This window comes from Microtus ochrogaster, chromosome 19, assembly GCF_000317375.1.
Source record: "Microtus ochrogaster isolate Prairie Vole_2 chromosome 19, MicOch1.0, whole genome shotgun sequence".
In the NCBI taxonomy this organism is placed as follows: Eukaryota; Metazoa; Chordata; class Mammalia; order Rodentia; family Cricetidae; genus Microtus; species Microtus ochrogaster.
In genome coordinates, this window is record NC_022021.1 from 39,126,978 (window position 1) to 39,151,150 (window position 24,173).

Here is a 24,173-nt window from a genome sequence, read left to right on the forward strand (position 1 = left end):
TTATTATTATTATAACAATCTTATTTTACATACCAAATGCAGGTCCTTTTCTCTCTCCTCCTCCGGCTCCTTTTCTCCCAACTTCTCTCCACCCCCTCCCCCCATCCACTCCTCAAAGAGGGTGTGGCCTCCCATGGGAATTAACAAAGTTTGTCAACTCATTTGTGGCAGGGATATAGGCCCTCCATCCTGTATCTGGGCTGAGCCTGGTATCCCTCCATAGTGAGTGGGTTCCAAAGAGACAGTTCATGCACTAGTGATAAATATTGGCTTCCGTGCTAGTGGCCACACAACTGTCACCCACATTCATAAGGCCTGGTTTACTCTTACACAGGTTCGCAATATCAGTGTGGAGTCGGTGAGCACCCCTTGCTCAGGTCAGTTTTTCCTGTGTGTTTTTCCATCATGGTCTTGGTCCCTATGCTCATAATATTGCTCTCTAAAATTTGTTCTCTATGATTGAACTCCATGAGTTCTGCCCAGTGCTTAGCGATGGATCTGTGCAGCTGCTTCCATCAGTTACTGGATGTAGGTTCTTTGATGACAATAAAGGTAGCCATCCACCTGATTACAGGGAAGGGCAGTGAAGGAACCCTCTCCACTATCGCTGACATTCTTAGCTGGGCCATCTTTGTGGATTCCTAGGAGTTTCCCTAGTGACTGGTTTCTCACTAACCCCATAATGATTACCTCTTTAAAGGTATCTCTTGAGCATGTACCCAAAGGTTTCACACTCATATTACAAGGGCATTTGCTCGACTATGTTCATAGCAGTATTATTCGTAATAGCCAGAACCTGGAAACGACCTAGATGCCCCTCAACTGAAGAATGGATAAAGAAAACGTGGTACATTTATACAATTAGACTATTACTCAATGGTTAAAAAAAAATTGCATCTTTAAATTTGCAGGCAAATGAAAGGAACTAGGGAAAAAACATCCTGAATGAGGTAACCCAGACCCAGAAAGACAAACACTATGTGCCCAAGCTTAAGTGGCTCTTAGACATAAGGTAAAGGATAATCAGCCTACGGTCCGGAACTTGTTTCTTAAAGGGAACTTTTGCACATGCGTACAGACTACATAGTGAGGTAGAAGGCATAGGACCCTGGGCTGACTTGGGTACTGCCTGAGTGAATCCTGCCAGGTGAAAGGCCAGCATAATGGCAGAATCCTAACTCTGTCCATCATCATTTGACCTCCACATATATATTGTGACACACATGAACGCATTTCACAAGCCTCTAAAAATAATAATAAATTTTAATATTTAACAGTAAAATATACTTGCAGACTAATTTTAACAGATTTTTTTGTGTAACATTATATAAATATATAGCATAGACTATTTTTATTTAGAAGGGCTTTATTTCTTTGCATGTTTACTTTGTCTGGCTACGGTTTCCAGTTCCATGCATTTCATGGCAGCCACTTTATTTATAAGGATAGAGTATGCAAAATTTCAGAAATATGCAGAATTACTGACCAAACACTTCAAATTTTTGTTTCTCTGTGAAGAAATATTGGAAATCAGAAGGCAAATACTTAACCCGTTGAAGACAGAGTGCGTTTTCCAGTCCTTGTCACACAATCTGAACGTAAGCTCTTCCAGTAAACACATGAATGTCTGCCTGCCACAGGGTTGATGGTTGAGCAATAATAACTTTGACTGTGGTAAGAGTTTAAATTGACCAAACAAGATGCATCATCCAATATTTTTTAGAAGATGTAAGCTATCAATAAATTTGAAATTTCTAAAATCAGTATGTGATCAGTTTTTCCACATGCAATTGTTTTCCATTGTGTAAGTGATGTTGGGAGCAAAGATTGGTAGTGTCTCCGTTTCTATTTCCCAGAATCAAAGCCATTAATTTTATTCTTTCTATGTGCTCTCATTATAAAACTACCTTAGTTTTTTTTTCTATTGCCGTAATAAACACAATAGTTAAAAGCAACATGAGAAAAAAAGGGTTTATTGCAGACCATCATGAAGAAAATTTAGGGCCAGAACTCATATTGAAACATCAAAGCCCACGTCTGTGATGCACTTTTTCCAACAAGGCCACAAGTACCAATCCTCATCTTTTCAAACAGCGCCAGTCCCTGGTGACTAAGCATTCAAATGTATGTGCATACGGGGTTCGTGCTTATTCAAATTACAGTATACTTGGTTTGAGGTTCTCAATGTGAGCATGCTTGCTTTCCAGCTCTGATACAGAAATGAGAGCTTTCCTGTTCTATTCTATTTTCTTCTCCTCCCTCAGTTTCTCCTCCTATTCCACAGCAAGTTTGCCTCTGTCAATTGTCCTTGAGTTATTTTTTTTTCTGTTTTAAGATTATTTATCTAGAAACATAAGAACAAAAATAGTAGTAGAATTTAATTCCTCCAGGACTGCACTTGGTAACTTGAAATGTAATTAAACTCTTTAATTCTTTCCCTAAGATATTAAGTGCATAGATTCATAGACCCTTTTCCAAAAAGTATCTGAAAGTAAGGAATTTCCTTCCTTCCATGGAATGTTGTTGAATCTCTTATTTTAATGCCATATTTACATGCAGCTGTATTACTAAAATATATTTCATCTGAAATCTATTTTATTCAATCTGAAAACAATCTTTATTGTTTAATCAGTTGGCTATTTTACTCCAGGAGTAATTATTAACATTAGTCTTAACAACATAGTATGATTCATAAAATTATTTTTAATTCATAAATGTATTATATATTTCTGAATTAATATATATTAATAATATATTCTAAATGTACAGAAGTATATTTCACTTGAAATTTATCCTAGCAAATCTACATATTGGCTCTGAATACAATTTTTCTTGATTAAAGTATTAGGTTATTTTACTCCATGTTAATAATTAATATTAATGCTCAAACAACACACTGCTCTTCATATAATTATTTTTAATTCAGAAATACATTATATATATATATATATTTCTGAATTAATATATATTAGTGTTATAATATAAGCATATTATATGTGAAGACATAAATATACATTTTATACTCTGACTTCAAAAATGTTGACGAATCAGCAGGCTTCAAAGGGGCATTACAATGGGAGAGGCAACAAGCTAATATAGATAAAAATAGTTACTAAAGATAGTTGGATGGACCAGTAACTAGTTAGTTTTGACATGCTGGTGGCATTTGGGACTAAATTGCTGGTTTACCGGGTTCAACCATGAGATGATTGAGAAGAAAGAACCTAGGAGAATCAAGACCTCTGAAGTGAGACTCAAGATGTGTTCAAATGAGTGACTCAGGAAAATGACAAAGAGAAATTTATAGTTGGACATATCAATCCATGTGGAAGAAGATGTGATAAAGGCCTGGGATGGTCATGAGTTCTTTGCCTGTAGTTAACTATACACTCATGCTCAATGGGGAAATAACAAGCCAGGGTGGCTAATCACCCACATAGTGCCAGTTGCTTCTTTTTCCTTTTATGGAGTCCACACCTGGGTCTTCCAGCCTTTGCCACTCCAACTGCTTACTTAGTTCTCAGATCTGCTCCTTTTGACAAGTTTATTTTGGTTGATAAAAAAATTAATCAACTTTCAATTATTTTGTGTGTGTGCATGTGTGTCTATGTGTGTACATCCATGTGAAAGTAACAGGAGCTGTAAATTGCTCTATCTGTGATGCTGAAATAAAAAAGTTTGTTCCAAGTTCAGGTCTTGTTAACAGACATTGCACTCAGATCTGTATCTGTTGGCACTAAAGTCTGAAACAGCTGTTTGAAATTTGAAAGCTACTGGGAAATGCATTATAGTAAGTATCCTACAGTTTTGTTAATAAGTGTCATAAAATAACATAATAAGAAATAAATAAGTGTCATGAAATAACATAATAAGAAAGAAATAAAGGCACAAACAGCCTGGCTGATTAATAATTGTAAAATTAAACTGGCCAAGAATAGGGCTGAACTAAGACCCTAGGTTCTTTTGTCTTATTCTCTTCTTTTCTTCTCTCATCCCTCTGGCAGTGAGTGGAAAATGAAAGACCAGTCTTGTCTCCAAAGACTTCTTGTGGGTTTTTTTATTATGGCCAATCATAGTAGCTGAGCAATAAAAGCGTGTCTTTAAAAAGGATATTGTCTTAACTTTAAAAGTTGAACTGGGTGTGAGATGTTCTTTTGGATTCCTTCTGTGATCTATTTGTAGATTTCTGTTTTCATAAAATGTTTTATACACTGGCATCTGACTCAGATCTTGTTTAAAAATATCTACAAATATCATCTGTCATTTTTATGAGAAACAAAAATATTGATCACAGTTTTTCAAGAACAAAATGAATAACTCAACATCATTCAACATGCTGGGCATTCTTTATCTGATCTGAGACACAAGTTGCTTTGGGCATTGTTGTTTCCAGCCAAAAGCAGATTCCTGTGTAAGCAACTGTGCCACTAATTTATTTATATCTATCTATCTATCTATCTATCTATCTATCTATCTATCTATCACCTATCTATCATCTATCTATATATCATCTGTATGTATAAAATATTATATTACTCATTGTTGTTCTGCAACACATCTCAAATAATGACAGAAAGGTGAATATGTGTAATTATAAATTGCTGCCAGTTGTAAAGGAAGGGTTAAAGTTTAAAATGCAAAAATCTGCAATAACACTGAGCTTGCTTTGAGTCTCTGCTCTCTCAAATCCTATCGTTAAGGGAGATAAAATAATGAAAAATACTTGACTAAACTGCTGGCAAAACTCTTATTGTTTGTACCACTCTTGGAAAAGGCTCTTGGGACCAGCAGCAGGAACCTTGCTATTGATTGGCTGGTTAAATAGGGGACTATTAGCTTCAGACAGGCTAGATTGATTACATAGCAGCAGCAGGAACTAAGACATAGAGCTGAGTGAGCAGCAGGGAGAGGGAGAGAGAGAGAGAGAGAGAGAGAGAGAGAGAGAGAGAGAGAGAGAGGAGAAAGAGAGCCTATCACTCTGTGGCTGCTGGTGCCGGATAATCCTGCTTCCCAGCTGCTTCAGTCAACAACTTACTGAGCTGCTGTTTCTTTTACAAAAGGATGTCAGCTCTGAGAGCCAGCGAAAAATAACAGACTTCACCTTGGAACAGCTCAACACACTCGTGCAGCATTCAAGCAGATCTGAAGAGAAAACAAAAATCAAGCCCTAACACAGCCCCTCTTCATGTCTACGTTGCAGAGAGAACAGTTTCATGTTCCAGGTAAGGAAATTATTATCATTTCTTTTCATGTGTTTCCTTTCAGAAAGCCACAGTAAGGCACGTAGTAGCTAAGCATGCTTTTAAAACTGAGTTTGCAGCACAATATTAGAGTCAATGTTGTAATGTGTTTAAATGAATATATTTGCATGCTTATCCACAGGTACGTTCACTTTTAATACCATCCTCACATAGTGTATTTATGTAGGACATTCTCCACGTATAAAATATAATTAAGCCAAATCTGTCCTAAAAAGAGTAAGGTCATTTTAGTGCCAGTATTACAACAAATGTTCAAAAATATTGCTTTTATGGTGATTAATAACTTTGATAATGAAAACATATCAAGAAGTACCATTATTGCATGAACTGCAAGTTTTAATTTAATACAAACATAGAAGCTACCGTTTCCTTATTCTTTGTGAAATTTGCCTTCTAAGTGTAGTTTTAACTTTTCAAAGTAAGCAGGCTGTGTCCCAAAAATGTGACATTAGACTGCCCTTCTATTATGGCTGTGGATGTTGTGCTTGTTATTAAGAGTCCTGTGCTAAGGACAGAAATTTGAGTCTGGAGATGCTTAGGTATTCTAGAGTTCACTGCTGAGCCGCAGTCCTATCAATTAATATTTAAAGTGTCAGAGACGGTATGTGCAGGCAAAGTGCAGTGAACACATGTGGTCTTTACAATATGAAATTCTCTCCTTGGAGCAGGGTTTTAGAAAATGATTTTTCAAGAAACCGATGAAATGGAACAGGCATAATGCTGGAGCATGCAGTACTGATGGGAATGACTGACCTTAGGGTGTGGGTCAAAATATTAACTGCAATGGGAGAGCGTGATAGTGAAAAGAGTTTATTTCTTCTTGTTGGAGGTATTATGATTTGTGATATTAATGTGTAAAGGCATTTACTTTTGTATCAGTGAAGAGCTAATTTATCATAAGAGTTTCTCGATTCTTTTGAGTGAGGTTCTCTGGGTTGCTCCTTTTTTTTATCAGAGAACATACTACTATGTGAAAAGTGATCAAACTTTTTAATATTCTATTCCATTTTTAAAATATTTACAAAGTTGCCAGACTCTTGGGAGCAAAATATCTGAAGTTAAGAGCATACATACCTTGAACTGCTTTATTTGTGTTTTATTTCATCTTTGATATAATTTAAAATAAAAATCCTATATACAAAATACATACCTTCATTATATCATATTTTCTTTCAGTTACAATTTTAGAGGTTTGGATAGTTCTGTTGGTCAGGACAATGCCATAAGAGAATAAATATATTGTAAATATAGTTATATATCTATATTGGTATGTTGTTATGGGTATTATATAGTTATATATATGGGTATTATATATATTATGGGTATTATATATGAGTAATATATAGCTATATATCTATATTGGTATGTTGTTATGGGTATTGCTTCTTTTGTTTTTAACTGAGTAACATGAACAATTTTTATGTTTACATATTTTGAATATTGTGAGAGAGATTAAATCACCCAATTGTGAAATGAAGGCATCCTGGCACATACTTACATTGATGCAACAATGTCTTTAACAGAAACTCTGCACTTGTTTTAAATCTGGTATATCCACTACTACATTCAACATTCAGTGTTAATTGTGTTTTCCGAGGAGCATGTCAATATTGTCAGAAGTATTATGCAATTTTATGCAAATTTTTAGACTTATGTTCTGAGTAAGCAGAAGTTATTTTCAACAAAATCATTTATTAGTTTTACCTATATTATATGCTTATTTAAGCTTAATTTTTTTACAGTAATGCCCAGATATATTTCTATAGTACAGTTCTCTTACGATACTTCTTATTGGTTATGTTAAATTAGTCTATGAAAGAGATTAGCTCTCAGTTCCACTGTATGTTTTTATCAGCTCATTTTAATTTAAATATGAATATATGTAGTTTTCATAGTATTTTTCTTGTAACAAAAAGAATATTCTTTTCAAAGCTTTTTGAAATAGCATCTTAACCTCTGTGCCTCCTACAGGTAGACAGAGTCTTACAGGACTTTCAATTTTACTTTTAGTCTTGCTTTATTCCTTTTAAATTTGCTCTTTCTATTAGAATATTTAATTCTTTATGTGGTTAGCAGGAAATATTCAGTGATTGCAGCAAGAGAGTTCTTTTAAAATGAGCACTTCTGTTTTCAGCTGTTTAATTAATATTCCCCCGGCATTCTGTATTATCTTTCTCTGCAACCAGGATCAAAGAGGACAAGTGTCCTGGGAGCAAGATACCTCAGGGTCATTTCCAGTCTGAAAACTACAGTTTACTCAACAAGTTCATCTTCAGGTGCTCTTTTTTCTTTGAGTGTATGAGAGGGGTCACTTGGACTTTTGATTCACGTTCTCATTAACTCCCGTAGTATCAGATGTCTCTCCTGATTACTTATTTTAACCACGCCAAAGAAAAGAAATTGAGAAAGCAGGTCCACTTCTGTTCAAGTAGCTCTCTGAGCCATTAGGGGGCTCTTTCTCCCTGTGTTATACTCAGTGAAACACAGCAAGGTGATGCTGCGTTCTTGCAGTGTTTGCTCCTGCTTGTAAGGCAAATGTGTACTGCTTCAAGAATTTGAAGTGCCCACAAAGCAGACACTATTAAGATCTGTAAGAAATCTATTTTCAAATGAAAATGAACATACCCTATGATTCTCATTCTTGGAATTTATTAATGCATATGAGTACAAATTTTAATGGCTGAACTGTGTAAAACATGGTGATTTAGTGAACTTTAAAGACTGCCTGTTATGGAGACACCACTATAAAACAATCTAAGGAACTTAATATCTGCATTATTCTCAAATATCTGAGCCTAAGACAGAATCTCAGTGACTGCTCTTCAAGCATTTTACTCTCAAAAAGAGCAAACAGAATCTAGCTAAGAGAGAGGATTAACAATTTTATATAAACATAAGTACAGGAGAACAAAAATAAAATGATGAAATCAGTGTCAGTATGCATGTAAGAAGAGCATTTTTGAGTCCTTAAACGTTTTCTTTTCTTTATAGTCATGAACTCCCATAGACAAACATGAGTGGTTTTACAACAGCTGATCATAATACAAAAAGGTCCCTTTCCTATCACTTTCCAGCACAATGGTAGGTGAGCAGCACTATGGACTTTCTTCTTGGAATGAAACCTACTGTTTCTTTCTCCGGAGCTGTAGAGATTATTGCTTAGGGCTGAATGTGCTTAGACATCCAAGAAATATACATGAAACTAGAAACAAGCAATTTATTTGGTGGATAGATGTAGGGCTTATATTATCTAACTGGGCATTTATATATGTTGCAAGGAATAATATTAGAAGCATCTAATAGTGTTTAAGTCATTCCAAATCTATCTAGATAATGTTAAAACAAAACAATGGTGATAATACAAATTATTAACATTCAAATGGATAACAATTCTGGTACTGAAATTTTATTGTTAAGGGTGTGATGTTGAAGAAAGGGCCACTTGTTGGTTTCTGGCTGCTCAGCCATGAAATAATCACAAAGAAACTATATTATTAAATCACTGCTTGGCGCATTAGCTCTAGCTTCTAATGGCTCACTCTTAAATATTAACTTAATCCATCTCCATTAATCTGTGTATTGCCACCTGGCAGTGGCTTACTGGCAAAGCTTCGGCATGTCTGACTCTGGTGGAGGCTCCATGGCTTCTCTCTGACTCTGCCAGCATTCAGCCTAGCTTTCCCTGCCTACCTAAGTTCTGTCTTGCTATAGGTCCAAAGATGTTTCTTTATTCATTAATGGTAATCACAGGACACAGAGGGGACTCCCACATCAGTGTGAAGAATGTTTTACTTGCATTTTATTTATTCTACATTGCTCGCGTCCTTGAGCCTTCGGTTACCAGGCTTCTTGAACCTCCAGTTGTCAGGCTTCTGGAGCCTCCATATTACCCTAGTCATTGCTAGCCTCCTTATCCCAGGGAAAGGTGAGTGTACTACCCACCCATTCCTGTAGCCCCAGGACGACACAGAACAATCAGACATGTAGTGTTGTGGGGGTACCTTTATCCAATAAGAGGCAGCCAAATCTTCCCTCCTTCCCTCTGATTGGAGGGCTGTCTACCTAATTTTTGCTATATCATCATCACTTAATCTCGAGCCAGGCTTTTTACAGTCATATAGGCTTCCAGTTACAGGCCCTGAGATAACTTTGGTCCAACACTACATGACATAGTCTATTATATTAAAGAAGCATAGAGGGCAGCCAGACAGTGGTTGCACATAACCTTTAATTCTAGCACTCAGAAGGTAGAGGCAAGTGAATCTCTGTGAGTTTAAGACCAGCCTGATGTACAGAGGGAGTTTCAGGATAACCAGGACTGATGCACAGAAAAGCCTTTTCTCAAAAAACAAACAAAAAACAGAAGCTTTGAGTTTGAGATAAGAGCTAAAGTTAAACAGAATCAACTAATACAATTGTAAAATTTAAATATATGTGTAGGTCAACTTTTGCCCAGAAAAAGATGAATATAAACATGTTCTCTACTTAATATTAAATAAATGAAAATACCCTTGAAATAAAGTATGTCTTATATCAGCTGGTAAGGGCAAAGAGCTTTTAAAAATATGTGTTTGTGTAAATGTTGTGTGAGGGGTGGGTGGATAAGTATGTGACTGAACTAAGTTGTATGGTTTATGAAAGTTTCTCTCAGTTTTGTCCTTTTAAGAGACTTGTTTATTTTTATTTTACGCATGAGTACTTTGCCTGTGTACCGCATTAATACAGCTCTTGAGGCTGCCAAAAGTGGATATTAGATCTCCTAGAATTGTTTTTTTTTTTTTTTTTTTTTTTTTTTTTTCGAGACAGGGTTTCTCTGTGGCTTTGGAGCCTGTCCTGGAACTAGCTCTGTATACCAGGCTGGTCTCGAACTCACAGAGATCCGCCTGCCTCTGCCTCCAGAGTGCTGGGATTAAAGGCGTGCGCCACCACCGCCCGGCTAGAATTGGTTTTAGAGATGTGTGTGAACCATCAAGTGTGTACTGAGAATCAAACCAGTTCTTTCTATGAGCAACTGGTGTTCTTAACCACTGAGCAATCTCTCCCACTTTAGACTGAGTTTATATCATTGTTTTATATTTTCTGTATTCACTCTTTTCTCTCATATTATTGGAGAAAAATATATCTCAGCCATCTTTTCTTTTTATTTTATATAAAATCTTCTTTGGCTATGACCGTAGATGTATATTAGAGGTTTCTCTGGGACATTGTTTTCAGCTCATTGGAATTCTTTCTTGAGTCATATAAGTTAATATTTGAACACTATTGTTCATCAAACTTCAGTTATTATAAAATATGAATGAAAGGATTTTGACACAGAGCTTCTACGACTAATAGAAGATAAAAAATTTGAGCACAACACTTATATTATTAATGATAAAATGTTTAAGGTAGATTTATGTGTTATCAAATGACTTCCACGTATATCGGTGCAAGTCATGAGAGATAAGTACTAATTTTCATTCTTTATTTGAAAGAAAAAAATATTGGGATGTTCCAGAAGTAAACAGTGGTGTATAACAGGTTTGGTTTGGGCATGCCAATCATGTTTCAAAAATATGTAACATGCCATCTCTTCTAGAAATAGGCAATTTTCAGAGTGATGTAGGTTTAGGTAGAAATACAAGTAAACATTATTGTTTCCTTAAGTTCTTTCATCCCCTCTTTTTTCACTCTCTATGCAGCTTTTCTGTCATGTTCATCGTACATCAATGTGGCTCCTGTATTGTAATTGATAGCTCAAAATTTGCCCTCTAATTGTTCCATTATGTTTTTAAATTCTTTCATTTTTCACTAAGCCCTACCCTTCACATGTGTTCTTGAGGTTTTATTCATTCTCAGTGACAGGTGCCTGTCAAATTATATCCTTCACACATATTTATGTTGCCTCGTGCTGACCTTTGCATGGCATGCTAACAGTTCTTTCTCCTGGGAAGCTCTGCCATTACTATTATGCCCACAGATTTTCCTTTGATAGACTTCAAATTGTTATAATCATGTAAAATGGTATAGTGTTTTATATGGTTTTTAAATAAAGTCATATGAATTTAAAATTGTTTATATTCTTCTGTTATTTGCTAGCTTATTTCTTTTTATTGCTAAGTAATATCCTACTAAATGGTTGGGGTGGTTTTCTCATTCATTCAGTGAGAATAATATACCTTGTTTGTTTCTAATTTGGCAAATCATCAAATCACGGTTATGTTAACTTCTGTGGACAGCACTTCTATGTACACAATTTTCAGCTACTTGAGGGAAATCATGATTATGACTACCTGTCTGTGTGCTAATTGCAGCTTTACACCCATAAGAAACTGTAAGTTTATCTTCCTTAGTGTGTGCAACTGTTGGGTTACCATTAGTAAATAATAAAAGTTATTGTTCTACAGAATTATAAGAATTTAATGTTTTAAACTTCCGTCTTATTAAAAATTATGTCTTTAATATTTTGAAATTATAATTTAATGAATATTTTCTCTTTATCATTTTAAACCTGTCCATATTCCTCTCATTGCTTTCTTTAAAATTCATGGCTTAATAGTTGTACTTAGTGTGTCTTATTGCTTTTAGCATACACTGATTGGTTATAACAACTCATTCACTGTGAAAAGTATTCAACAAAGTTTTACCTTCAGAAACATATCTACAACCAACTCATATTTTTGTACAAATTATTTTTATATTTGCTAAATAAGTATTTGAATATTGCAGTTTAAAGCCTGTGGAGATATTTTATCCTTCATTTATTTGTACTTTTTAATTAGAACCAAAAAGGAATATTTGGAGTAACAAGATTAAGTAGACAAACTTTTATTTTGTGAAATCTTTTGTTAAAAAGTAACTATATTATTATTTGAAGATTGTAATATAATTACATTATATTCCCTTCTCTTTACTCTCCAAACCTTCCCCTATACACTGTCTTTCTCTTTTTCAAATTAATGGTACATTTTTATGAATTGTTGTTGTAGACAAAAATGTTGACATTCAAACATTTGTATTCTAAATATACAAATGCAACCTACTCAGTCAGCATATGTATGTTTTCAGGGTTGACTGGTTGATAATGTATAACCAGTTGTGTTATTTCTCCCTAGCTAAGTATCTATCCCACTTTCAGCATTTTTTAGTTGTTCATAGTTCCTAGTGTTGGACTGAGTATTCATAGGTTTTCCCAGATTACCTTAGACTGTCCAGTGTTGTCATTCTTCAGCTCATCTTTAGGCAGTCATGTTGGTGATACTCTGTGGGTGTAGCTTCTGACATTCCTAGGAGATACAATCTCACAACAAACTCCCTGATTCTCTGGCTGTTAAAATATTTCTGCCCCCTCTTCTGCAATGACCCCTGAGCCTTAGGTGCAGAAGATTTATTGCAGATAATCCACTGTTCCTGGGACATGAAACTCCTTACACATAACCATGGTCCTGACTTCTTAAGGAAGCTATTGCTTGCGATAGAGGATGACCAACACAGAAATCAACATCTTGAGAATTTTTATGCTTTTAAGCATATAATGCTTGCATAGTGAACTCAACATTTATTGTTAATCCATTATATATCCTTCTTTAGAGGCTGTGTTGTTTTGATATGGAAAGCTGATTCACTTTTAAACTCTTCAGAATAAAATATCTATCATATATATCAATGTATACTATGTGAATAAACACCTAGAAACTGAGTTTCTTGGTGAAAGAATGGACAATCTTTTGAACATGGTTCATGTTCCTTTCCTTTCATTCCTCACCATCTCACTGGAAATAGGTGACAGTTTGGTCTGTTGATCCTTACATCATTTGGGATAATTAAAAACTTGAAGTCATGCCACTTAGCTCCTCTGTCTGCTTATTGAAAAATAATACTCTGTTGTATCTATCATGACAGTAAGAGTAATGTGAGTAACTCCCGTAACAATGAAAAGAGCTGTAGATAAACATGGCATCGTTAAACAGCAAATAGCATAGTTTCTCCAGAAAAAAAAAACATAAAAGTACATGGTGAATGCAAGCATTTTAAAACAGAAATATCAATGATATAGATTTCAGCACTCTTCTCTCTCTCTCTCTCTCTCTCTCTCTCTCTCTCTCTCTCTCTTTCTCTCTTTTTTCTCTCTTGGTTGAAAGGATATTAATCTTAGAGCCAAATACTTGAATCGGTGTTCTTTTTTACTAGATAAATTTCTAAAGCATCTTGGAGCAATGAACACACGGAAAAAAGATGCATACTCTTCTACTGTCCCTCTGCCCCCTGCCTTTCTAAGTGTTTACATAAGTTGATTTGTTAGTGCATTTCTCCCACGTTAATTGACTTATATTCTGAACTGTCTCCTTATACATTCATTAAATAATAAATGCTTGCTCTTAATATTCCTTTTCATAAGCTTATTTGCTGGCTGTGATGTATACCCAGGGTATCATTTCCAACATCTTGGTGTAGAAATCTTCTTACATAAATCGATATCATTTTAACTTTTTGGCTGGAAGCATAGAACGGGCAGATTCTTTGCCAAGGATATTCTCTGACAAACTGTATCTAAGACTTACCGAGACAAGAATACTTTGAACTACAGGAACAAAATTATTATTGAGAGTATTGATGTTGGACGCTTAAAAGAAATCCCACACTAACTCATAATTGAGTATAAGAAGGTTATTTATTTAGGAGCAGACTCACAGATCATAGTCCTCTACTCGAACAGGGAATAACAATCGAATCCCACAGCCGGAAGAGAGGCCAGACCCTTGCTTTGCCTCAGCATTTATAGTATAAGAGGCCACACCCACGTGGGTGGGTAACTTAAAGGCTACTGGTTCTAGGAATTCCTACAGTCAAGTATTAATGATTTTCTGAAATAAAATTTCAAAGCCCAATTTTGAAACATACTTATAAGAAGAGAAACTGAACAGTTCACTCAAATTTAGAATTATTTCCCAAATCGGGAAAACTTGTAGATAGGTGTAATGCACGGTTTTGTTATTACAACACGTCTGTCTCTTAGTGTCCCACTCAGCTTTTCACAAGAGCACCAGAAAGGACAGTGTAGTTGAGATCTGAGATACAGAAGTGTGGGCTGTGAATTTATGCTGGTGCTACAAAGAGCAAACTAGCAAAATTGGAATAATTTATCAGCATTGCTTAATTAGAAAAAACTGTTTAAATATAGCAGGTGTGTGTATTTGTGTGTGTAATCTAAAAATCTTGAAAAAAATATCAAAATAACAAGGTTCTTCTGTTTTTGAAGGTGTGTGATGGCATGCCCTTCTAAAACTTTGGGGAAGGTGTTTTTTTATCATTTAGAAGGAACTTTCTTCATAATACATTAAGAATAAGAAATGCTTTATGGTGTAACTATAAGATTTATTTTTAAACAGTTCATAGAGGGGACTGACCTAATCACAGGCAGACAGACCACAGCAAGACTCCAGCTAACATTAAATACTTCTGATTCAAATATGTTTCTTCTTTACTCAGGCACACTTATGAGTAAATAATGACTATCATATTTCATTCTTTGGGATTCAACTAGCTATAAAGATGAATAAAAATGGACCAAGATTCTCCATCTCCTTAATAAAATAAAAAAATGGCAGCAGTCCTCCATCTATTCTTGTTTATATTCTTTCATGTTCTGTTCTGAGAATCTGGGCTTAGGTTCCTGAAAGAACATTTAATCTCTTTTGAAATACATTCTTTAGATTCTGCCAAGAAGAGTGTAGAGTTAAAAGTCAGGCCAAATGAAGGAACCCTCTTTTCTTTTGCTGTGGATTGTTTTTGTAATATTTTCCAGTTTTCTTTATCTTATAGTGCTTTGTAATGCTGAGACCCTTTACTATAGTTCTTCATATTGTGGTGACCTTCAATCATAAACTTCTTTTTGTTGCGGCATCATAACTGTGGTTTTCCTATAATATACATATCTGTGTTTTATGATGGTGTTTCTGATGGTGATCTTTGTTTTCATGATTCCTGTGGAAGGGCTCTTCATCCCTAAAGGGGTAGTGAGTCACAAGGCAGAGAATTGCTTCCTTACAGAGTCACTCAAAAACATTTGCTTCCCAGTTTTATCTGCCTCTGACACTCTCAAGATTCAGTTCTCAGTGATCCAGAATGACACAACGTAAGTCTTGTTTATTCCTGCCCTATCTCCTCATTCTTTCAGATGTTTGTTTCCTTTAAAGTAGCAGTAACTGGGAAAATAAAATATTTCAAAGACTTTAACAATATACATTCAAGTCAGAAATGGTGCATTTCTATGACCGTTTTAAAAGCACTTATTATTACCTAAAGATAGAAGAAAAACTATGAGTCTTTGTTAGTCTTCCATTACTGTTGTGGACATCTGCCTCTTGGTTGCCTTACTGATTATTTGCTGTATTTTCACTCCACCAAGACAACATTAAAAACACTGATGACAGCAATATGTCAGCTTATGCTGGAGAGGTTGTGGGGTAAAGGGAACACTTCTGTATTCCTGGAGGAAGTGCATGATGGTACAGCCCCTTTGGATATCAGTATCGCGATTTCTCAGAAAATTAGAAAACAACCTTCCTCAAGACCCAGCAATACTACTTTTGGGTATATACCCAAAGGATATTCAATTGTACCACAAGGACATGTGCTCAACTATGTTGTTCATAGCAGCCTTGTTTGTCATAGCCAGAACATGGAAATAACCTAAATCCTCCTCAAAAGAAGACTGGATAAAAAAAAAATGTGGTACATTTACACAATGGAGTACTACACAGCAGAAAAAAGTAATGTCATCTTGAAATTTGCAGGCAAATGGATGGAGCTAAAAATCATCTTTTTGAGTGACGTAACGCAGACACAGAGAGACAGTTATCATATGTACTCACTCATAAGTGGTTTTTAAACATTAAGCAAAGAAAACTAGCCTACAAATCGCAATCCCAGAGAACCTAAACAACAATGAAGACCCCAAGAGAGACATACATGGATCTAAACTACATGGGAAGTAGAAAAAGACAAGATCTCCTGAATAAATTGGGGCATGGGGACCATGGCAGAAGGTTGAAGGGAAGGGGAGAGGAAGGGAGAGGAACAGAGAAAAATGTATAGCTCAATAAAATCAATAAAATAAAACTAGGAAAAAATTAGCCCCCCCAAAAGACATATAGTAATGTTCCCAGTGAAATAACCCTTGTGCTTTGTTAATTTTAACACAACAGTCATAAATCAAATTGAGACTGGAAGATGATAACAGAAGATTTGAAACAGTAAAGTGATTTGGTTATTTATAATGACTCCAAATTGTATGATCATGCCCTTGTCCTTGAGCAGTGGCGAGGTTTTTGTTAATACTAAATGGTATGTCAAATATATCCATCAACAATGGTGTTTTCAATCATTCTAGTAGTCATGTCTAGTGGCAGTGATGATGAACCTTTTGAGCATGGCTTCGAAACCCGGTTAACTCTCTTTAACTATTTACTTGTAATATTGATTCCACGACTCCAAGGTAGATTACTTATTTTCACTATATTTGAGAGCTTAGAGGTAAGCAAAAAACAAGCCAAGAAAAGCACACACATAAAAGCATGGCTTTAAATCTTTAGATCAAATTGTTACAAGAGTCAGAAAGCTTCTAAGGGTATCTGAGTGGTTTGGGGTTAAGCTGAGAAGCTTGAAATACTGAGTTTCATTAAGCCTCTCTTGACAGCAGGAGCATCCATTCTTTCTTGCATGAGAAGACCAAGCTGACCTGGATTGTAGATAAAGTAGTTAATCACTTGAGGGACTTTGCTTGAAGGTTTCCCATTTTTATGCGTATTTACCCTTCCCTTCACTATTTCCTGACCCTGTTAATTATATCCAGAGCTCACCATGCATTAGTGACATAGTTAGTAATATTGATCTAAAAAAAAATAACATATCATCTAAACCCTCCTCATAAGTTAGTTAATTAATATCCCTGGAAAGTAAGGATGTATGTTAGTATATCATAAAAAGAATTAGTCACAATGCTAAAACTAAAAATCTCTTAATAAGGAAGCAGTAATATCAACAACCTTAGTGGGAGTGTTTTAGATGTAGGAGTGTTTGCATCAGCCAATCACATTTGTTTTTCTCACTGTTTACTCAATAACAATAGAAAAGATAATCTGTATTTATGTCTGTGATTGGAAAATTTGAATTTTCACAATTAAGGATAATGTTCCCTGGGCAAATATGGGTGGAACTGGTTAACTGCCAGGATAGAATCTCTTTGATATTTAGTGACCACACTGTGACAAGGGTCCTTCATAAGTTTCCCCTCAATTTACTTGCTAGAGGAATGAAATAGAGAAGATAATAACAGTCCTAAAAATTTACTTCCTGGGTATTAATTAATACTAATTTCTCATTACCCCAAATATTTGAACTTTCCTAGTTGGGCACTGTGGCAGTTACATCATAAATAGATTTTAAAGGATATTCCAATCACAGTGACAAGTGTTGCTTTGTTAACCTCCCCAATGGTTCCCTTCTGAAAGGACACTTAATATACATTCAGTTGGCTGCTGCTGTCATCCTCGCTTTTGATTTCTGACTCTTCCAGTGAGGATGTTAAGGGTAGAGGGTGCACAAGGATGGTTCTGGAAATTTCCTATCTCCAACAATTGCAACCTAATATTGCATGCAAAAATTTAGCAATTAATTTTAGAGGCCAGATGTTTTTGAAAGCTGGGAGAAAATTGAAAGAAGAAATTAATTGCCTTTTCCTTTGTGAAATCTGCAAAGGGGATGCACAGGACTTGATGCCTGAGTTGTCTCTGAAAAACCGATGAATAAGCAGGGGGATATTAAGAGGAGAGTAGAAATTCACAGTGACTGTGGAGAGCTGCGGCAAACACTAGGAGAATATCCAGACTATACAGAGAGAAAGAAAGATGAGCATATTATTACCAAAGCATACACTTCACTGTACAGAGATTAAGGAATTGGTGTACAATTTTCAAAAAGCTTTATGATCTAATCTTCTACAACATATAATATGTGTTAAAATTAATAATTGAAGCATATACTTTGCTTGGGTCATTTCTAATAACGAAACAGGATATTATGGGCTATACTTTGAACATTACTTTAGATTGTACTATTCAAATGTTTGCCTAAAGATGAGAAGAGAATTTGATAAAGATGAGTTTAAAGAGGCATGTTGGGATGACTACAGGATAATTTTCCACAAATATGAGTTTACTTAAGGCAATAGAGCTCCCTTATCAGGTGTTTGTGCATGTGAAATAGACTGCAGCTCTATAACAACCAGTAACTTGGGTTAAACCTGTGAATAAGAACTAAAATACAACAGCAAATAACTTTCAAACCTAAGAAATACTACTTGAAAGCTTTGCCTCAGTAAACAGCCCCTGTGTTCAATTGTATTTGTCTATTGATCATTGAAAGAAACAATAGTGCAGCACATCATCCTCAATAAGATGTAAACACCAGGATGATGTCCTTGACCAAGTCATGTGTATGTAAACAGTATAAAGAAAAAACTAGACATGTCAAGTAGATTGAAATAGATGTGTTCGATGTGCTCATCTCTTGTGAAATGTTGTTTGTGTAGCTAGTTAACATACTAACCTGAAAATCACAAGGTCTGTTGTTGTTTAAAGAATACCTTTATATATGAGCTCTCATGGTTACCATTGGAAAATACTTCCCATAAACACCAAAGAGACATTTTGTAGAACACAGTCTCCTATTATTTTTTATAACTGCATGATATTTATGACAGAGAGTACTAATTTTATAAAATGGGTTTCTTTAAAATGAGCACACAAAGTTTGGTGGCATAGAATGGGGGGATAAGGTAGGGAGGAGTTTGGAGTAATCAAAATACTATGTGTAAAATTCTAAAAGAAGATCATTAATTGAACAATAAATCAGACAAACAAAAATAGATACTGTTTGTTCAAGAAGGCTTTGTGGGTTTGGGTTCTTGCATGCTTAATTTTTGATGATTCAAAGAGGATGAGCAAAATCTTGTTAAGTTCAGATATTGTTTCCCATGTGATACAGAAACAAACAAAAAACAAACAAATAAAGGGGTCTAGATCAAGGCAGTTATACAAAATTAATTTCTATTCAATGCATCATGAGAACAAATATTAAGCAGAATCTAATATTAGATGTTGAGAAAAGAGAAAACAAAAGGATGCATATGATATGTAAGCAAAAATAAAAATAAAAGAAATGGATTACTAAATTAATATTTATGATCAAAAACAATCTTATATGGTTTTGACGCTTTTAAAAATATGAAGTTGGAAACAGTTTTCTGTGATCTCAAACCTAATTGTTTTGTTCTTATTAGGTAATAGTACTAACTTTTTAATGTGGTTAATAACTCTTTAAAAGAACTGTAAAATATGTAGAATATTTTATTGGACCTGGAATATCATAGGCTTTTGTCATTGTTTTTGGATGCCCTCTAAACTTGATGTAAGACCGTGCTCCCGATGTGCCACATACTTGAGTCAAAAAGAGATATGAAGCTAGTTCTGTTCTAGAAACTTCATCACTATTGGCTAGTAGTTATAGCACTTGTAAGTTATGTGTACACTAATGAATGAGAAAAGTAATAAGTAATATTTTACAGCTGCGGACAATGAAAGTTTATTAGCCCAGGCAATAGTGGCACATGTCGTTAATCTCAGCACTCAGGAGGCAGAGACAGGTGGATCTCTGAGTTTGAGGCCAGTCTGGTCTACAGTGTAAGTTCCAGGGCAGACTCCAAAGCTACAGCAGAAACCTGTCTAGACTACCCACACACCAAAAAGAAAAAAAAAAGTACATTAATTGTTGACCTTGCAACACATGCCTGCTATTGGTATGAATGTTGTAGGAACAATCATCCACTTCCCATGGAATATATAGCTCATTTCACAAAATGAAAGCAATGTCTAAGAGCATTAACTGATACAAAAGACATGACTGTGTAGGCCATAGGGTCTATGAGATAACAGTATGCTATTATTTTGCAAAATAAAATTAGTATTAAACTGTCTATTAAGTTTAATCTTTATACCAATATATAAATGTATCCCTATATTCTCATCAGAGAAGCTTCTTTTTAGAGTAGAGTGTAATTAATATAGAGATGCACAATTAATCAATATACAGGTATGAATGACTTTGAAGTATGGTACATGAACATCACAACCCTTATTCCAAGGAAGAGTGAACATTTGAGAAGAGTGGTCAGTCATGTTTCTAAGGCAGTATACATATTCAGGGCAACAATGACTGCTGGGCTTATAGGAACATTACACAGATTAACTTGCTGTGGGTTATGACTGCATGCTGAAGGCCTGTACCCTATTACATTAGTAAAAATCCTACCAATTGACGAGGGAACTTTGAAGTATCAGTCTGAGAACTAATCGCAAACTAAAATCAGGTTTCTTCAGAGGCATGAACACAGCAAGGCTACCCATATTTCAGTAGGTGGTCATACACCTGAACACATCAAGCAGCACTAAGTGAATATAACAGGTTTTAAAAAATAGAGGAAATTGGATCGGAAAGATAGTAGGAAAAAAATAAAAGAATAGAAGTCATACCATGATCAAGACAAATATATGTGTATGAAATTCTAAAACATTAAGAATTTTTTGAAAGAAAAAGTGGATAATGTTTGATTTTTAAAACAATAAATAATTATTACTTTACAACATACAATTATCCCAAAATCATAAGGATTCTTTTTAATCATCATTATCAGAGAATAGTTTTCAATTACTAAATTAACCTAAATATCTATTCCAAAGTACCAAGTGCAGGGGATGTATTTGTATATGTATTTTGGTATTAACATGAAGTCTTTGGAATAAACAAGAAAAGAAAGGCTAATGGTGATATGTTTATATGTCAATTTGACAACAGCAGATGGTGGGGTGCTTGTTAGTTTTTATTGACTACTTGGCATACCTAAGAATCATCTGGGAATATGGAGCCTTGGTTGAGGGATTGATCAGATTTGACACGTATATATGGAATAATCTTTATTGATTCCTGATGTGGGTCTGAGAGGCAGCACACTGTGGGCAGCAAATAGATGAGCAAGTCAAAAGTTTTCTGTATTAGCGGCTGCTTGAATTCTTACCCTGATTTTCATCTATATTAAACTTGACCTGAAAGTATAAACTGAAACAAACAAACCTCCATCTTCCTGTCTAGATGTTTTAAAAGAGCAACAAAAGATAAGCTGGAACAAATACCAAACACCTTATCCTCTGAATTATCATACCAAGTCCCTTTTAGGATTTTTTTATTTCAAATATATCAATTAATAGCTCATTTTTCTTATCTAACAGTTGAAGAACGGAAGCCTGACACCAAGCTTTCTCTCAGTTACTCACGTATTTTATTTCTAGTGATAGGCTATAGGTATTGTTGACAAAAGACTATGTAGTATCCTTTTGGTTATATAAAGCTGTTAACATTTCTTTATATTATAAAGCAAGTTTAGAATTCTTAATAATAATTTATCTTCTCTTTTCAAGAGTATATCAATTAGTAACTCTTTGGGGATAAAATTATTTTTGATCTCATCATAACTTTGAGTAGTACTAAAAAGTAATAGCATATCCTTTTGTTCATAATTAGTTATTTGAATGAGATGATTGGTAGTGATCCAACAATTGCTCTCAAGAAACTCAGATTTTCAAATAAAATTCCCAGGATGTCATTTTGTTTTGACCCTATTGAGATAAAACCTAACAGTCTTTTTTAAATGTATAAAAGTCAGTAGTACAAATATCATAAATCATGCTTTAGTAATGGGTTGCAGGGATAGTACTTTTTAAACATTGAAGAGGAATTATTTTAATTCAGAGAATTTTCTTTTCTTGCCATATTATTTTTTCACTTTAGAATAAACTAGGTTCCAACTTCCAGTTCTCTTGATGCTATGTTCTTTGTTTGGGCGTTTAGTACTATACCATCATATCTGGTCTTTTTTTGTTGTCTAAGTGGGTTTTAAGATGTCATTGTACATGTTGTATGATAACCATTTTTCACATGTTTCTTCTTATAATACATAAAAATAATTTTGACCAGCTTGGCTAAAAAATAAAGATTAGATAAGCATGTCTAACACAAAACATTTTCTTAATGTTCTCATAATGTCTAGAGTAAACAGGAAAAAATGAACAATAAACAGAAGAGGTATGGAATGTAAGCGCTATCATTTGTCAAAGAATAATAGGTTGATTCTGCCTTAATGATAGGATGATGGAGAAACAACAGAATCGAACTTACTGAAGCAATAGATACAAGGGGAAAAAAAGGAACTCTCAGGACAGGAAGTTGGGTCACTGAGTAAAAGAAATTGACATACAAACATGTGAATTAAAGTCCCCAGAAGCACTTCAAGGCTGGATGCGTGGGGTTCAAGTGCAGTAGCTGTTCCAGCAGTGAGAGGGAAGGCAATGAGAAAGGAGTACTCAGCAGGGGTTGGGCCATACATTTACACATACACAGTGGAAAAACAGAGACCATATCTTTAACCATTTTCATGATTAGAATTAGCACCTGATGTTGTCTTCTGACCTCTATATTCGAGCTGTGTGTCATATGCAGTTCACACTTGAACAGATGATAACACACACATGATGGGTAGGTGAGGATTAAAAAAAGAGGAGGAAAAAGAAGAAATGAAATGAGCTCAGCCTAGTTCTCTCTCTGTGTTCTGTGTATACTTGCCTGCTCATGTAATGCATTACACAGTTAAAAGGACCTTAGCAGGTGTACTGCTTACAGCCTTGGATTTCCTAGGCTGAAGAACTGTAAGCTGAAAATGCTGTTGTTTATAATATGCCTAGTTTCTGGTTACCTATTTCAATTGACACGGCTAGAACATTTCTAACACAGACTCTGACAAGGCTGTCTGGTCAATTAGCTGTTATCATGAGATGTCTCTCCCCTGGTTTGTTCTACTACTGAATTTCCTTTGATTTTTAATAGATATTGGCTTAGTTTTGTTGTTGTGTTGTTTATGTATGGAATTGCATAATTATTTTGTGATTGTTGAAAACAGCTTTTTGATGTCTCAAACTTTATTATGCTTGAAATTTTCATTGTCACATAACAAAATACTTGAAATCAATTTTAAGTGAAACTATCCATCCGCACATACAGAGTAAAGGCTCTGAGCACAGAGCATCCTCTTTGACTTTCTAAAAGTCACAAACTCTTGGACAACGTGTTATTTTATGGCTAGTGGCTTTAAAATTTAGGTCTCTGAAGAAGTTCAAAAATCTGTGACAACATGGGGGCCTGATGGCGGAGAAGTGCTGACTCAGCCCTTGAATGTTCCGTGACGACTTCTCACCTGCACTTAGCAGCTGTTTACTGCTTGGTTCGCTGGAGCATATGATGCTGAACCAAGACACAGGTCAATAAAGCCATTTGCAGTGATCAACCCTCTGAGAGAGCTGATGAATCAACCAAAACTCCTCTAGGCTGAAGGAAAATTTTGCACTTTAGGTAGTAACGTGTAATCAAATGAATCAGCAGTCTGCACATCTCCCTAATTAATTTTACTACCTTTGGGGAGGCATGAAACAAACTTCTAATGCCCTCTTCACCTTCAGTAAGGATGTGAGTGGTTAGATATCAAATTATGCAGGCAACCTTTAAAAGCTGACCTTTGAGTACTTACACAGTGATTTTTTGATTTTTATGCATTAAGGCTTTTATTCATTTAAGTTTTCATGACTTGTTATATTCATATATCAATCACAAGATTACCAAAACACAAAATTTGACATTTTTATTCCAGTCTGTATAAATAATACAACAGCAAAACTAAAACCAGTGTCTCACGTAATTTTATATCTGACCCCAAAGATTGGTGTTATTGTCATGCTATGTGATAGATATTAATTAGATCATAAGCTCCCA

At 35.0% G+C, this 24,173-nt stretch overlaps 1 protein-coding gene across 2 annotated transcripts in view; it reads left to right on the top strand.

Moving 5' to 3' along the window:
* Positions 1-4,984: 4,984 nt before the first annotated feature.
* Positions 4,985-24,173, top strand: part of Cdh18 (cadherin 18) — a 769,132-nt gene continuing 749,943 nt past the window's right edge. For both annotated transcript variants that reach the window (XM_026783735.1, XM_026783736.1), the window contains exon 1: positions 4,985-5,222. The gene's annotated coding sequence lies outside the window, so the exon portion shown is untranslated. The remainder of the gene's footprint in view (positions 5,223-24,173) is intronic.